This window comes from Hylobates moloch, unplaced genomic scaffold, assembly GCF_009828535.3.
Source record: "Hylobates moloch isolate HMO894 unplaced genomic scaffold, HMol_V3 SCAFFOLD_15, whole genome shotgun sequence".
Taxonomy (NCBI): Eukaryota; Metazoa; Chordata; class Mammalia; order Primates; family Hylobatidae; genus Hylobates; species Hylobates moloch.
This window is the reverse complement of record NW_026652290.1, coordinates 71112106-71126557: the sequence shown is the minus strand read 5'-3', so window position 1 is coordinate 71126557 and position 14452 is coordinate 71112106. Positions and strand designations below refer to the sequence as shown.

The 14452-nt window shown below is 41.0% G+C and overlaps 1 pseudogene; it reads right to left on the bottom strand.

The window, feature by feature from the left end:
• Positions 1-13725: 13725 nt before the first annotated feature.
• On the bottom strand, positions 13726-13839 carry LOC116484406 (small nucleolar RNA U13; annotated as a pseudogene).
• Between the last annotated feature and the right edge of the window lie 613 nt (positions 13840-14452).

Genomic DNA, 14452 nt, shown 5'->3' with positions numbered 1-14452 from the left:
ATTTTGTCCTGGCAACATATGACACTCATTTCTCCCATACGTTATTTTTATTATGCTAACGCAATTCAAAAATCTGGCAAATAATTCATGAGTAAGATTAAAATGTCACATTGGGAATTCTGGCTAGGTTACATGCCAAACCCTCTCTTCTTTGATAATCTTTTGGTGATGGTAAACAATGCAAGCGCAATGCCAATTATCTAGATCCAGATTATGTTTATGATTTAAATGACAGAATGATAATTCCTTCATCTTTTATGTATGGCTTTCTGTTTTGGAGTAAAGAATGCATTTTATTTTTGTTTCTCCTCAGACTATGAATAAAAGTGACCCTCAACAAACATTTGCTGAATAAATGAATGAACCCTCATCTTCTCTTAACGCACACCTTATAAAATCTTTCTCAACTACTCCAATTTTCCCTATTACTTTTTTTTTTTAAACTAATCCCTCTGTTCACTCTCAACACTCCTTATTTTTCAGTGTTTGGTGCTTTGAGGGGAAAAAAAATATGTTCTTCAGTTTTACAATAGTTGGGAAAGAAAAAGGAACATTTTTATTGTTTTGTTTCATCTGTGTTCCTTTTCTCTTGGATTCCACATGGCATCATGTAATCAATTTTTTGCTGCCTTTCACTGATTGCTCACAGTCTCATATGTTGCTTCTCCAAACTAACAAGAGTACAGTGTCTATGTCTCCCTCCTCTGTGGCATATCCACCCCCCTCCATGAACTGAAAGCATTCCAATTCTGAGGCACTCTGAACTCTTCCATAAAAAGTGGCTGTTTTCATGGCCTCTTCGCAAAGTGTAATTCTGTCTTCTCTTTCAAGCAATATTAATAAAACTAGTTTTTAAAATTTCTTTGACAAACATTGTTGCTAAAGCCAAACAAATGATCAACAAGCTTTCACAAGCCCTTGCTAATGTGACATAACTCTGAGGCATTTACACAGGTTATGAAACTTGTCCTAGTACATTGGCCTCAGAAGACAGGCATAAAGCACTCTTTGTGAACTGCTTAGCTTTGTAAAAAAGGTCTATCTGGCACCTGAACAAGCGACATTTTGCAAAACATCAGGCTTTGCATGAAAATTCAGATTCCCACACTGAGAGTCCATTGAGAGATCTTCCACTCATTAGCATGCTACAAGGCCACTGAAAGATCAGGAAGATGTCAAAAGGGCAAACCTTTACATAAACAGAACTCAGAGAAACAAAGTGAACTGAACTTGGCATCAGCCAACTGTACGTATAAAAAAAAAAAACGTGTTTATTGGGATGAGAAGAAGGAAAATTCACTAATTTGTCCATATGCAACTAAATGATTATTTTTCCTTCGGTAAAATTAATTGCAAAGGCAGCCAGATGCAGTGGCTCCTGCCTGTAATCCCAGCACTTTGGGAGGCCAAGGTGGACAGATGACTTGAGCTCAGGAGTTTGAGACCAGTCTGAGCAACATGGCAAAACTCCATCTCTACAAAAAAATATAAAAATTAGCCAGAGGTGGTGGTACAGATCTGTGGTCCCAGCTACTCAGGAGGCTGAGGCAGAAGGTTTGCTTGAGCCCCAGAGGTCGAGGCCGCAGTGAACTGGGATCATGCCACTGAATTCCAGCCTAGGCAACAGACTGAGATTCTGTCTCAAAAAATAAAAATAAAAATAATCTCAAAGGCATTAGACCTAAAGCGATTGTCTATTAAACTATCTCTTGTGGAAAGTAACATTTCCCTCAATATCCACCTTTATTCAAATTGTCCTATGCTTTAAAATAATTGGTACCCCCTCTCCTCTCTTTGCAAGAACCAGTTGTCCCTTTTTTCCTTAAATTCTTTTGTGGTCGCTGAAGAGTTTTATTTAGTCTTCAATGACTTCAGGCAGTATAATGAGCCAAGGAATTCCAATGATAATGAATGCAGGTTGTCTGGCAGCTCCTGGGCAGCCAGGGTTGTCCCTGGGAAAAGATGCCCTCTGAGCTGGATGATGGTTCCCTTAACTGAGTAAACAGTCAGGAAGAGGGCCTTGCAGTCCTAAGTCAGGACCCAGGTCCCCTTTCATTAAAGTCCTGCTAAAAATCATCCCAGGAAAATAGAGAGTCATACAAAAAATAAACATGAGGAAATTATAAGCCAGCCAGATACTGATTTCGGCTGACATTACTTCCATGGATCACTTCATCCATCCATTCATTTATTGATCCATTTATTCAACAATTATTCACAGAAAGCCAACAAGGGACAAGGACTGATAGGTACTAGGGGTATGGTGCTAAACAAAACAGACAGTCTTTGCTCCATTCGAGCTGTATTCTAGTGGGGAGACAGCCAGTAAACAGTAAAGTGTAACTTGTAGACTGAACTGTGTCCCACTCCAAATTTCTACAGCGAAGCCCTAAATGAAACTGTGACAATATTTGAAGACAGAGTCCTTCCAGGAAATAATCAAGGTTAAATGAGGTCATAAGAGTGAGGCCCTTATGATGAGATTTGTGCCCTTTATAAGAAAAGACACCAAAGAGCTGGCTTCCTCTCTTCCTCTCTGCCATGTAAGGACAAAGAAAGAAGGTGGCCATCTAAAAGCCAGAGAGTCCCTCACCAGAAACCAAACCTGACAGCACCTTGGACTTCCAACTTACAGAACCATGAGAAAATTGATTTCCGTTGTTTAAGCCATGCAGTGTGTGGTATTACTGTGTTACGCCCACCTGAGCAGACTAATACAATAACATAATATTAGGAAATCAACAGAACTAGAAAGGAAATCATGTAAGGTAGAGGGATAGATAGATAGGCAGTGGCAGAATGGAAAGTGGCACCGAGTATGGGGACCAGGAAAGGCCACCGGGGAAGACCATTCCAGATGGAAATATTTCTAGGGGAATTCTCTGACATGGGGACAAAAATGGGGCATGTGAAAAACAGCCAGAAAGTCTCTGCAGCCTGGGCACATTGGGCAGGGTATGAATGAAAGTAAACAGAGACAGAGAGGAAACCAGGGACCAGTTCATTCCGGCTACACAGGCCATGGCAAGAACCTCAGATTTTGTTCTAAGTGGGATAGAAAGCTACTGGAAGTCTATAAGCAGGAGAGTGACATATATGATTTACCTTAAAAGGATCACTATTACAGGGGAAAGAGACTGTAGGAGAGAAGGACTGGAAGCGGGAAAACGATGAGGTTGGTTTAATTTTCCAGGTAAAAGATGATGGGGACATGGGCTAGTGGGATGGGGACAGAAGAGGTGAGAAATTGTTGGATTTAGAGTCTATTTTTAAAATAATTCAGGATTTGTCAATAGGTTGGATATGGTGTGCAAGAGAAAGAAAAGAGTCAAGGACACCAAATTGAGCTGTGCAGCTGGGTTACTGCAGTGCTGTTTACCAAGATGATAAAACAGTAAGAGGAGTTCGTGTGGTAGAGAAGAGAGTTGAGTCAAGGGTTGTTTTGCACATGTTACATTTTGGGATGCCTATTAGACACACAAGTGGAAATGTTAAACAGGGAACTTGATAGACCAGCATGGAGTGAAGGGAAAGATCAGGACTGGAAATAGAAAAGTGAGTGTCATTAGCATTTAAACAAAGTTGAAAGCAGAAGGCTGAGTATTATCGTAATTACTGCCAGCACCTGCTTCTCAATTTACAGATCTTTCTCTAGGGATGCAGGAGTGAATGAAAAGCTATTTTTCAATCTTTCTATTCCCCTTTCCCTTCTCTACCCCCTCGAGATTACCCCATCCAGCTTCAAATGGTCACTGTCTGCTATGCCTGGAAGTGACTTCGCCTCTCCTGCCCTTCACCGCATTTGGGCTGGTGCAGCTGGATTGGTGCATGTGGGAGCACATGCTCTGGTCATCTGCTAAGGCAGAGTCTTCCCAGTGCTGAAGCTTGGCTGCTTTGCCCATGTTTCCAAACTAAGTCTAGGCCTGACCTCTCTAAAGCCTGGAACCCTGACAAAGGCAAGTCTTTTCCCAGGAGCTTGCCTGCCACTCCTCTCACCATTCCACAAGACCTTAATGTCTTTTTTGTTTGTTTTTTGTTGTTGTTTTCGAGACAGAGTCTTGCCCTGTTGCCCAGGCTAGAGTGCAGTGGTGCAATCTTGGCTCACTGCAACCCGCACCTTCCAGGTTCAAGGGATTCTCCTGCCTCAGCCTCCTGAGTAGCTGGGATTACAGGCACACCACCACACTGGCTGATTTTTGTATTTTTAGTACAGACGGGGTTTCACCATGTTGGCCAGGCTGGTCTCTTAACTCCTGACCTCAGGTGATCCACCTGCCTGGGCCTTCCAAAGTGCTGGGATTACAGGCGTGAGCCACCGCACCCGGCCAAGGCCTTAATGTCTTCATTGACTTGTATTTTTTCCTCAACTGCGGTAGGAGAACAGTGAGACAAGTCTGTTTTAAGAGAACCATGGTCATCTTGCATTAATGGAAAAAAAAAAAAAAAACTGCTTTTAGTGAATATAGGAGAAAAAGTGTGTGTCTGTCTGAGAGACTGAAAGATCCTATTGCAGCCTTCATCCATATTACTTTCTATGTTGCCACTGATCTGTGAATGACAAGGGTGGCCTTGAAAGCAGGGGCTTTTAGTAGAGATGGGGTTTTGCCATGTTGACCAGGCTGGTCTCCAACTCCTGACCTCAGGTGATCCGCCCTCCTCAGCCTCCTAAAGTGCTGGAATTACAGGTGTGAGCCATGGCACCTGGCCCTGTTTCTTTTTATTTTATATATATATATATATATATATTTTTTTTTTTTTTTTTTAGAGATGGGGTCTCACTATGTTGCCCAGGCTCAAGTGATTCTCCAGCTTTGGCCTCCCAAAGCACTGGAATTATAGGTGTGAGCCACTGCGCTCAGCCCCAGCTCCGTTTCTAATTTGCTAGGTTGCCTTGATGGAGTCTCCCTCCACATTACTTTCCTTGAACACACAGAGGTTGGGGAGTAATTAGAATTGTATTCATAAAATGAATCTGCTCTTCAAAAGTTAGATGATGTGATTTCAACAGAAGAGAATGTAATATATGTACGTTCTGATTACAACTGTGTACACATGCACGTTTATATAGTAATAAAGTTCAGGAATAAATTTTAAGTAACAACAATCTTGTTTTTTTTTCTTTTTGAGGCAGGGTCTAGCTCTGCCACCCACACTGGAGTGCACTGGTACAATCACAGCTCACTGCAGCCTCAACCATCTGGGCTCAAGCCATCTCCCCACCTCAGCCTCCCAAGTAGCTGGGACCACAGGTGTGCACCACCATGCTTGGCTTCTTTTTTTTTTTTTTTTTTCTGGAGAGACAGGGTCTTAACATATTGCCCAGACTTGTCTCGAACTCCTGGGCTCAAGCCATCCTCCCATGTTGGCCTCCCAAAGTGTTGGGATTACAGGCGTGAGTAACTGCGTCTGACCAACAGTCTTCCTTATTGAAAAATTTTAAACAATGCTGCCTTAGATACTCCCTAACAGATCTCTGCTTTAACAATCCAGCAGTTCATTGAGGTTCTCTCCTCTCTCTGTAGACTCTTCTATATAAGGCTTTGCACACTGCATGCAAGTGGACTACTTTCTACACATAAGCACTTTTGCTGCTGTCTCTCTCTCTCTCTCTCTCAGGAATTGACAGCTTATCAATGAGACAAAAATATATCAGTAATAATATATATTTGAATTATACAATCAGTGGGTGGGGCACAAAACCAATAGGTTATTTGCTACCATCCCTCAACCCTCCAAAAAAGAATTACACAATCAATAGGATTGAACTACATGACATACAGAGAACATTTTAGCCAATAATTAGAAAATAGCATGTTTTTCTCAAGCACACTCAGATCACCTGCACAAACTGTCAATATACTGAAGCATAAAGCAAATCTCAAGTAATTTTCAAGGATTGGAATCATATAGATCTCACTGTCTGGCCATAATCTCATTACACTGGGAATCAATAAATGAAAGATACTCTTTCAGAAATGAAGAGAATCACTTCTAAATAATTTATGGATCAAATGAAAAAAAATTATGATGCAAATTAGAGAATACTGAGAACTGAATGATGAGATCATACTGCAGTAAATTGTATTATTGTTCCAAATAGTTTCTGCCCTACCCTCTGAAAGAATTACAGATTCCAGGCCGGGTGCAGTGGCTCAAGCCTGTAATCCCAGCACTTTGGGAGTCCAAGGCCAGTGGATCACCTGAGGTCAGGAGTTTGAGACCAGCCTGGCCAACATGGTGAAACCCCATCTCTACTAAAAATCCAAAAATTAGCCAGGCGTGGTGGCGAATGCCTGTAATCCCAGCTACTCGGGAGGCTGAGATAGGAGAATCACTTGAACCCAGGAGGTGGAGGTTGCAGTGAGCCGAGATCGCGCCACTGCACTCTAGCCTGGGTGACAGAGCAAGACTGTCTCAAAAAAAAAAAAAAAAAAAAAAAAGAATTATACATTCCAACCCATTGCTGTGTTCTTTCAGTGTCCACACTATGAGAAGATTTCTATTTCCCACACACTGAAATCATGCTTGGCCATTTGACTTGCTTTGTTCAATGAAATGTGAGTGGATTGATATATGCCACTTTTGAATATAAGTCTGTAAGAGCCACTACTTTTTCCTTCTGCCCTAGATTGGCATGGCACAGATAACTATGTCTTCAGTGTGGATCCCAGAATGGGGCAGAGTCACGGTCTTACACAGTCAATGTGTAAGAAAGAAATTTTTGTTGTGGCAAGCCACTGAAATTGGTTTGAAATTGCTTATTACCACAGCACAACTTAGCCACAGCTAACTGATACAAATATCTATAAAAATGTCTGGTTGCAATAGTACTGAAAGTCCTAGCCAGAGAAATTAGGCAAGGGAAAGAAATAAAAGGGATGCAAATTGGAAAATAAGAAGTTAAATTGTCTGTTTGCAGACAACATGATCTTATATGGAAAATGCTAAAGACTCCATCAAAAATTTTCAAAACTAATAAATGAATTCAGTAAAGTTACAGGATACAAAATCCAACATAGAAAAACCAATGGCATTTCTATACACTAACAAACTATTCCAAAAAGAAATTAAGAAAACAATCCAGGCCAGGAGCAATGGCTCACGCCTGTAATCCCAGCACTTTGGGAGGCCGAGGTGGGAGAATTACTCGAGCCTGAAAGTTCAAGTCCAGCCTGGGCAACACAGTGAGACTCCAATCTACAAAATAAAAAATAAAAATTAGCTGGGCATGGTGGCGTGTACCTGTAGTCCCAGCCACTTTGGAGGCTGAGGTGGGAAGATTGCTTAAGCCCAGGAGGTCAAGGCTGCATGACTGTGCCACTGCACTCCAGCCTAAGCAATAGAGCAAGACCCTGTCTCAAAAAAGAAAATAAAAGAAAAAAAAATCCAATTTACAATAGCTACAAAAATAATATTTAGGAATAAATTTAACAAAGAATGTGAAAAATCTATAAACCAAAAACTATAAAGCATTGATGAAGAAATTGAAGAAGTCATAAATAAAAAGAAAGATATCCTGTCTTCATGGATTGGAAGAATAATATTGTTAAAATGTCCATACTACCCAAAGAAATCTACTACTCAAAGGATTCAATGCAATCTATTAAAATTCCAATGACCTGTTTCACAAAAATAGGAAACACTATCCTAAAATTCATATGAAACCATAAAAGACCCCCAAATAGCCAAAGTACCCCCAAAGACCCCCAAATAGCAAAAAGAACAAAGCTAGAGGCATCACACTACCCGATATCAAAATCTACTACAAGCCATAATCAAAGCAGCATGCTATTGGCATAAAAACAGATCTGTAGACCAACAAAACAGAATAGAAAGCCCAGAAATAAATCTACATATTTCTAGTCAATTGATTTTCAACAAAAATGCCAATAACACACAATAGGGAAGCGATAATACTGTTGAAAATACTGTTGAAAAACAGTATATCCATATGCAGAAGAATGTCACTGGGCCTTTATCTCACTCCATATACAACAACCCACTGAAAATGGAGTAAGATTTAAATGTAAGACCTGAAACTGTGAAACTACTAGAAGATAACATAGGGGAAAAGTTCCATGACATTGGTTTGGGCAATAATTATTTTGAATATGACCCCAAAAGCACAGGCAACAAAAGCAAAAGTAGATAAATGAAATTACATTAAACCAAAAAGATTCTGCACAGCAGAGGGAACAATCAACAGTGTGAAAAAGACAACCTATGGAATGGAAGAAAATATTTGTAAATTATGTATCTGATAAGGAGTTTATATCCAAAATATATAAGGAATTCACACACCTCAAGCAAGAAAAAAATTAACCAGATTTTACAATGGGCAAAGGAACTAAATAGACATGTCTCAAAAGAAAACACACAAATGGCCAACAGGTATATAAAAAAAGGTCAGCATCGGCCGGGTGCGGTGGCCCACGCCTGTAATCCCAGGACTTTGGAAGGCCAAGATGGGTGGATCACGAGGTCAGGAGATCAAGACCATCCTGGCTAACACGGTGAAACCCCATCTCTACTAAAAATACAAAAAAAAAAAAAAAAAAAATAGCCGGGCATAGTGGCGGGTGCTTGTAGTCCCAGCTACTCGGGAGGCTGAGGCAGGAGAATGGTGTGAACCCGGGAGGCGGAACTTGCAGTGAGCCGAGATCCCGAGATTGCGCCACTGCACTCCAGCCTGGGCGACGGAGCAAGACTCTGTCTCAAAAAAAAAAAAAAAAAAAAAAAAAAAAAAAGAAAAAATCAGCATCACTAATCATTAGGAAAAGGCAAATTAAAACCACAATGAGATATTACCTTATCCTTGTGAGGATGGCTATTACCAAAAAGACCAAAGACAACAAAGTGTTGGCAAGGATGTAGAGAAGAGGAAACCCTGGAACACTGTTGGTGGGAAGGTAAACTAGTATAGCCATTATGGAGAACAGTATAGAAGTTTCTCAAAAAATTAAAAATAGAACTACTATATAACCCAATGATCCCACAACTGGGTATATATCCAAAGGGAATGAAATCAGTATGTTGAAGACATATCTGCATCCTATGTCTACTGCAGCATTATTCACAATACCCAAGATATGGAATCAACCTAAGTATTCATGAATGGATGAATGGATAAAGAAAATGTGGTGTATATACACAATGGAATACTACTCAGCCTTAAAAAAGGAGAAAATCCTATTATTTGCAACACCACAGATGAGCCTGGAGGACATTATGTTAAATGAAATAAGCCAGGCACAGAAAGACAAATCGCTCCTGATATCACTTACATGTGGAGTCTGAAAAAGATTAACTCATAGAAGCAGAGTAGAATGGCAGTTACCAGGGTTAATGAGTGGTGTGGCACTGGGGGATGCTGATCAAAGAATACAAAATTTCAGTCAGGAAGAATAAGTTCAAGAGATCCATTGCACAACATGGTGATTACAGTGAATAACAAGGTATTCATACTCAAAAATTGCTAAGAGAGTAGATGTTAAGTTTTCTCACCACAAAAAAATGGTATGTGAGGTAATGCGTATGTTAATTAGCTTGATTTAGCCATTCCACAATGAATACATGTATCGAAACATCATGTTTTGTTTTGTTTTGTTTTGTTTTTGAGACAGAGTCTCACTCTGTCGCCCAGGCTGGAGTGCAGTGGCGCTATCTTGGCTCACTGCAAGCTCTGCCTCCCGGGTTCATGCCATTCTCCTGCCTCAGCCTCCCGAGTAGCTAGGACTACAGGTGCCCACCACCACGCCTGGCTAATTTTTTCTATTTTTAGTGGAGACGGGGTTCCACCGTGTTAGCCAGGATGGTCTCGGTCTCGTGACCTCGTGATCCGCCCACCTTGGCCTCCCAAAATGCTGGGATTACAGGCGTGAGCCACCGCAACCGGCCTCGAAACATCATGTTGTATGCTAACATGGTTTGGATGTGTGTCCCCTCCAAATTTTAAGTTGCATGTGATTCCCAGTGTTGGAGGTGGGGCCTGGTGGGACGTGTTTGGGTAAGAGAGGTGGATCCCTCATGAACGCTTGGTGCCATCCTGGCAGTAATGAGTGAGTTCCTGCTTTATGAGGTCATGTGAGATCTGGTTGTTTCTGGGACCTCCCCCATCTCTCTCTTGCTCTCACTGTCTCCATGTGATAGACCAGCTCCCCACTTGCCTTCTGCCATGATTGAAAGCTTCCTTGGGCCTCACCAGAAGCAGAGCAGATGCCAGTGCCATTCTTCCTGTACAGCCTGCAGAACCTTCAGCCAATTAAACCTATTTTCCTTATAAATTACTCAGCCTTAGGTATTTTGTATAGCAATGCAAGAATGGACTAATACATATACCATAAATATATTTGGTAAGGTGGGCCAAGAAAAGAAAAAAGAGGGCCAGGCACGGTGGCTTACACCTGTAATCCCAGCATATTGGGAGGTTGAGGTGGGTGGGTCACCTGAGGTCAGGAGTTCAAGACCAGCTTGGCCAACATGGTGAAACTCCGTCTCTACTAAAAATACAAAAATTAGCTGGGTGTGGTGGTGTGCACCTGTAATCTCAGCTACTCGGGAGGCCAAGGCAGGAGAATTGCTTGAACCTAGGAGATGGAGGTTGCAGTGAGCCAAAATCGTGCCACTGCACTCCAGCTTGGGCAACTGAGCGAGACCCCATCTCAAAAATAAAAAATAAAAAATAAATAAAAGATAAAAGAGAAGGCATATAAAAATAATAAAGAGAATGAAAAAGGTGACAAAACTCAGATTCTGCACAGAATTAACAGACATTATAGATTATTGTGAATAACTTTATGCCAAGAAGTTTGAAATATATATAAAATGGGGAAAAATTCTTAGAAAATATTACTGTATTACATTACATATAATAATACTAATACTATTATAATAATTTAAGAACTAGATAAATTGTACAACCATTATAGTAATTGAATCAAGAGATAAAAACTTTCCTCCAAAGCAAACAGCAGCACAGATTGTTTCACAGGAGCGTTCTATCAAACATTAAAGGGAAAAATAAATTCCAATTTTAAGCAAACTACTCCGTAACATAGAAAAGGAAGTTACATTGCTCACCCATTTTATGAAATCAGGATAAACAGACAAGAGAATTACGAGAAGTGAAAATTGCAGGGTTATTTCTTTATGAACAGATGCAAAAATCTTAGAATATTAGCAAATTGACCTAGTATTTTTTTTTTTTTTTTTTTTTGACAGGGTCTCACTTTGTCACTCAAGCTAAGAGTGCAGTGGTGCAATCACAGCTCACTACAGCCTTGACTTCTGGGGCTCAGCAATCCTCCCGCCTCAGCCTCCTGAGCAGCTAGGACTACATATGTGTGCCACCATGCCTGGTTTTTTTTTAAGAGACGGGGTGTCACAAACTCAGGCTTAAACCATGTTCCCACTTAAGGCTCCCAAAATGCTGGGATTACAGGAGTGAGCCACCGTGCTCAGTCTTGATTTAGTAGTGTTTAAAAAAACCCATCATGGCCAAAATGAGAAAAATCATATGATCATCTCAACAGATTCAGAAAAGTCACTCAAGGCCGGGCACGGTGGCTCATGCCTGTAATCCCAGCACTTTGGGAGGCCGAGGCGGGCGGATCACGAGGTCAGGAGATCGAGACCATCCTTCGTAACACGGTGAAACCGTCTCTACTAAAAAATAGAAAAAATTAGCTGGGTGTGGTGGCGTGTGCCTGTAGTCCCAGCTATTCGGGAGGCTGAAGCAGGAGAATGGGGTGAACCTGGGAGGTGGAGTTTGCAGTGAGCCGAGATCATGCCACTGCACTCCAGCCTGGGCGACAGAGCAAGACTCCGTCTCAAAAAAAAAAAAGAAAGAAAAGTCCCTCAATAAAATTGAAACCTCTTCCATAATAAAAACTCTTAATAAACTAGGAACAGAAGAGAATCTTCTTAACCTGATAAAGGGTATCTAACAAAAACCTACAATACTGTCAGAGTTGATGAAAATTTCAAATCGACAACCAGAATGGATGCCTACTATTAACACTTCTGTTCAACCTTGTACTGAATTTCTAGCTAACCATGTAAGACAAGAAAAGGGGAAGGTGTTAGGCTTAGAATGGAAGAAACAAAACCATTATTGCCAAATGCAGTGCCTCACACCTGTAATCCCAACACTGGGATGCCAAGGTGGTTGGATCCTTTGAGTTTAGGAGTTAGAGACCAGCCTGGGCAACGTGGTGGAACCCTGTCTCTACAAAAAATACAAAAATTAGGAGGGTGGGTAGGTGCCCACCTGTAGTTCCAGCTACTCGGGAGGCTGAGATGGAAGGATCACTTGAGGCTTAGGTTGTAGGGAGCCGAGATTGCATTACTGCACTCCAGCCTGGGCAACCGAGCAAGACTCTGTCTCAAAAAAAAAAAAAAACAAAAAACAACCAAAACCAAAACATTATTATTTGTAGATGACATTTTTAGAAAATTTTACAAAACAGTTTCCTCTGTCAACTAGATAACATTTTTATCTACATAATAACCCCAAAACATTTGTTAGATAAATTATTAAAAATAAGAGAGTTTAGTCAAGTGGCTAGATATAAAATTGATTTATATATAAATTATTGCACTTCTATGCCTCAGCAAAAAACAAACATTGATTTAAGAAAAGAAATAATTGGCAGGACGCAGTGGCTCACACCTGTAATCCCAGCACTTTGGAAAGCTGAGGTGGGCAGATCACTTGCGGTCAGGAGTCCGAGACCAGCCTGGCCAACATGGTGAAACCCTGTCCCTAGTAAAAATACAAAATTAGCCAGGTGTGGTGGTGCACACATATAATCCTAGCTACTTGGGAGGCTGAGGCAGGAGAATCACTTGAACCTGGGAGGCAGATGTTGCAGTGAGCAATGATGGTGCCACTGGACTCCAGCCTGGGTGACAAAGCAAAACTCCATCTCAAAAAAAAAAAAAAAAAAGAAAATATAGGATATTTTAATGACCTCGAGAGAGAAGCATTTCTTTTTAATTTATTTTTGAAGGGCAAATCATAATTGTATACATTTATTGGGTACAATGGGATGTTTTGATATACATACAAAATATGGAATGATTAATCAGGCTTGTGGTGAGAAGTATTTCTTCAGTAAGTTACAAAGAGATTATATAAGTTACAAGTATTATTTCAACTTTATGTACAAGAATCTGAAACTTAGAGCAGTTAAATTTGTCCAGAGTCACCCAAGATAACATTCAAACCCCAGAAATGCAGTCTGTAGGCTGTCATTCTTAACCTCAATGCTGTGCAGGCATTTTGTGTGTGTTCCATACATCAGTTCCCTTTTCCTCCTCTTTTAATTTTTATTACTTATTTATTCATGTCAGATAGGTAATGTGCCCACGTTGTAACAAGGTTTGATGTGGTCTGGCTCTGTTTCCCCACCAAAATCTCATGTTGAATCATAATTCCCAATGTTGGGGGAGGGACCCGGTGGGTGGTGATTGGATTATGGGGGCGATTTCCCCATTCTGTTCTCGTGATAATGAGTGAGTTCTTGTGAGATCTGATGGTTTAAAAGCGTGCGGCACTTCCCTCCTCGATCTCTCTCTCTCTTCCCTGCCACCACGTGAAGAAGGTGCCTCTTCCCCTTCCCCTTCTGCCATGATGGTAAGTTTCCTGAGGCCTCCCAGTCATGCCCCTGTTAAGCCTGCAGAACTGTGAGTCAATTAAACCACTTGTCTTCATAAATTATCCAGTCTCAGGTAGTTCTTTATAGCTGTGTGAAAACGGACTAATACAGGTTTGAGGGAGGCACATCTCAAACATGCGTGTGCAAACCCAGTCATCACACTTACGAACTACAAAAGGATCTCCCCATCTCCCTTCTCTTCTTAATCAAGCCTTACCTTTTTCTCACTCTGAATAAACTGTTCCCTGCTTTGCACTCCAGTAGTAGCCTATACCTCCCTTATAGCATTTACTTTATACCTTGCATTATTTTGTTGGGTTTCTCTACATATACATGGGGTACATACATAGAGTAGGTTTGGAAAGATACGCAACAAGTGTTCACAATGTAGATGATATTATTATTATTAAATTGAGCAGTTTGGGTAAGAGGTTGATGATAATAACAATGCTCTCATTTGGTTAACAATAAATATTTCAACTTCACAATATACTCCAATACATAAAACGTCTTAAAAACATCAAAGAGCTGATAAAAGAGTGAAAAATTACAAGACAAAAATATAAGCCTGGGCAACATGGTGAAACCCCGTCTCTACAAAACGTATGAAAAATTAGCTGGCCATGGTGGCGCACAGCTGTGGTAACAACTACTTGAGAGGCCGAGGTGGGAGGATCACTTGAGCCAGGATCACACCACTGCACTCCAGCCTGGGTGACAGAGTGAGACTCTGTCTCAAACAAAAAGGAAAGGGGAAAGGAAGGAAAGGGGCGGGGGGGGGGGGGGGGGGGGGG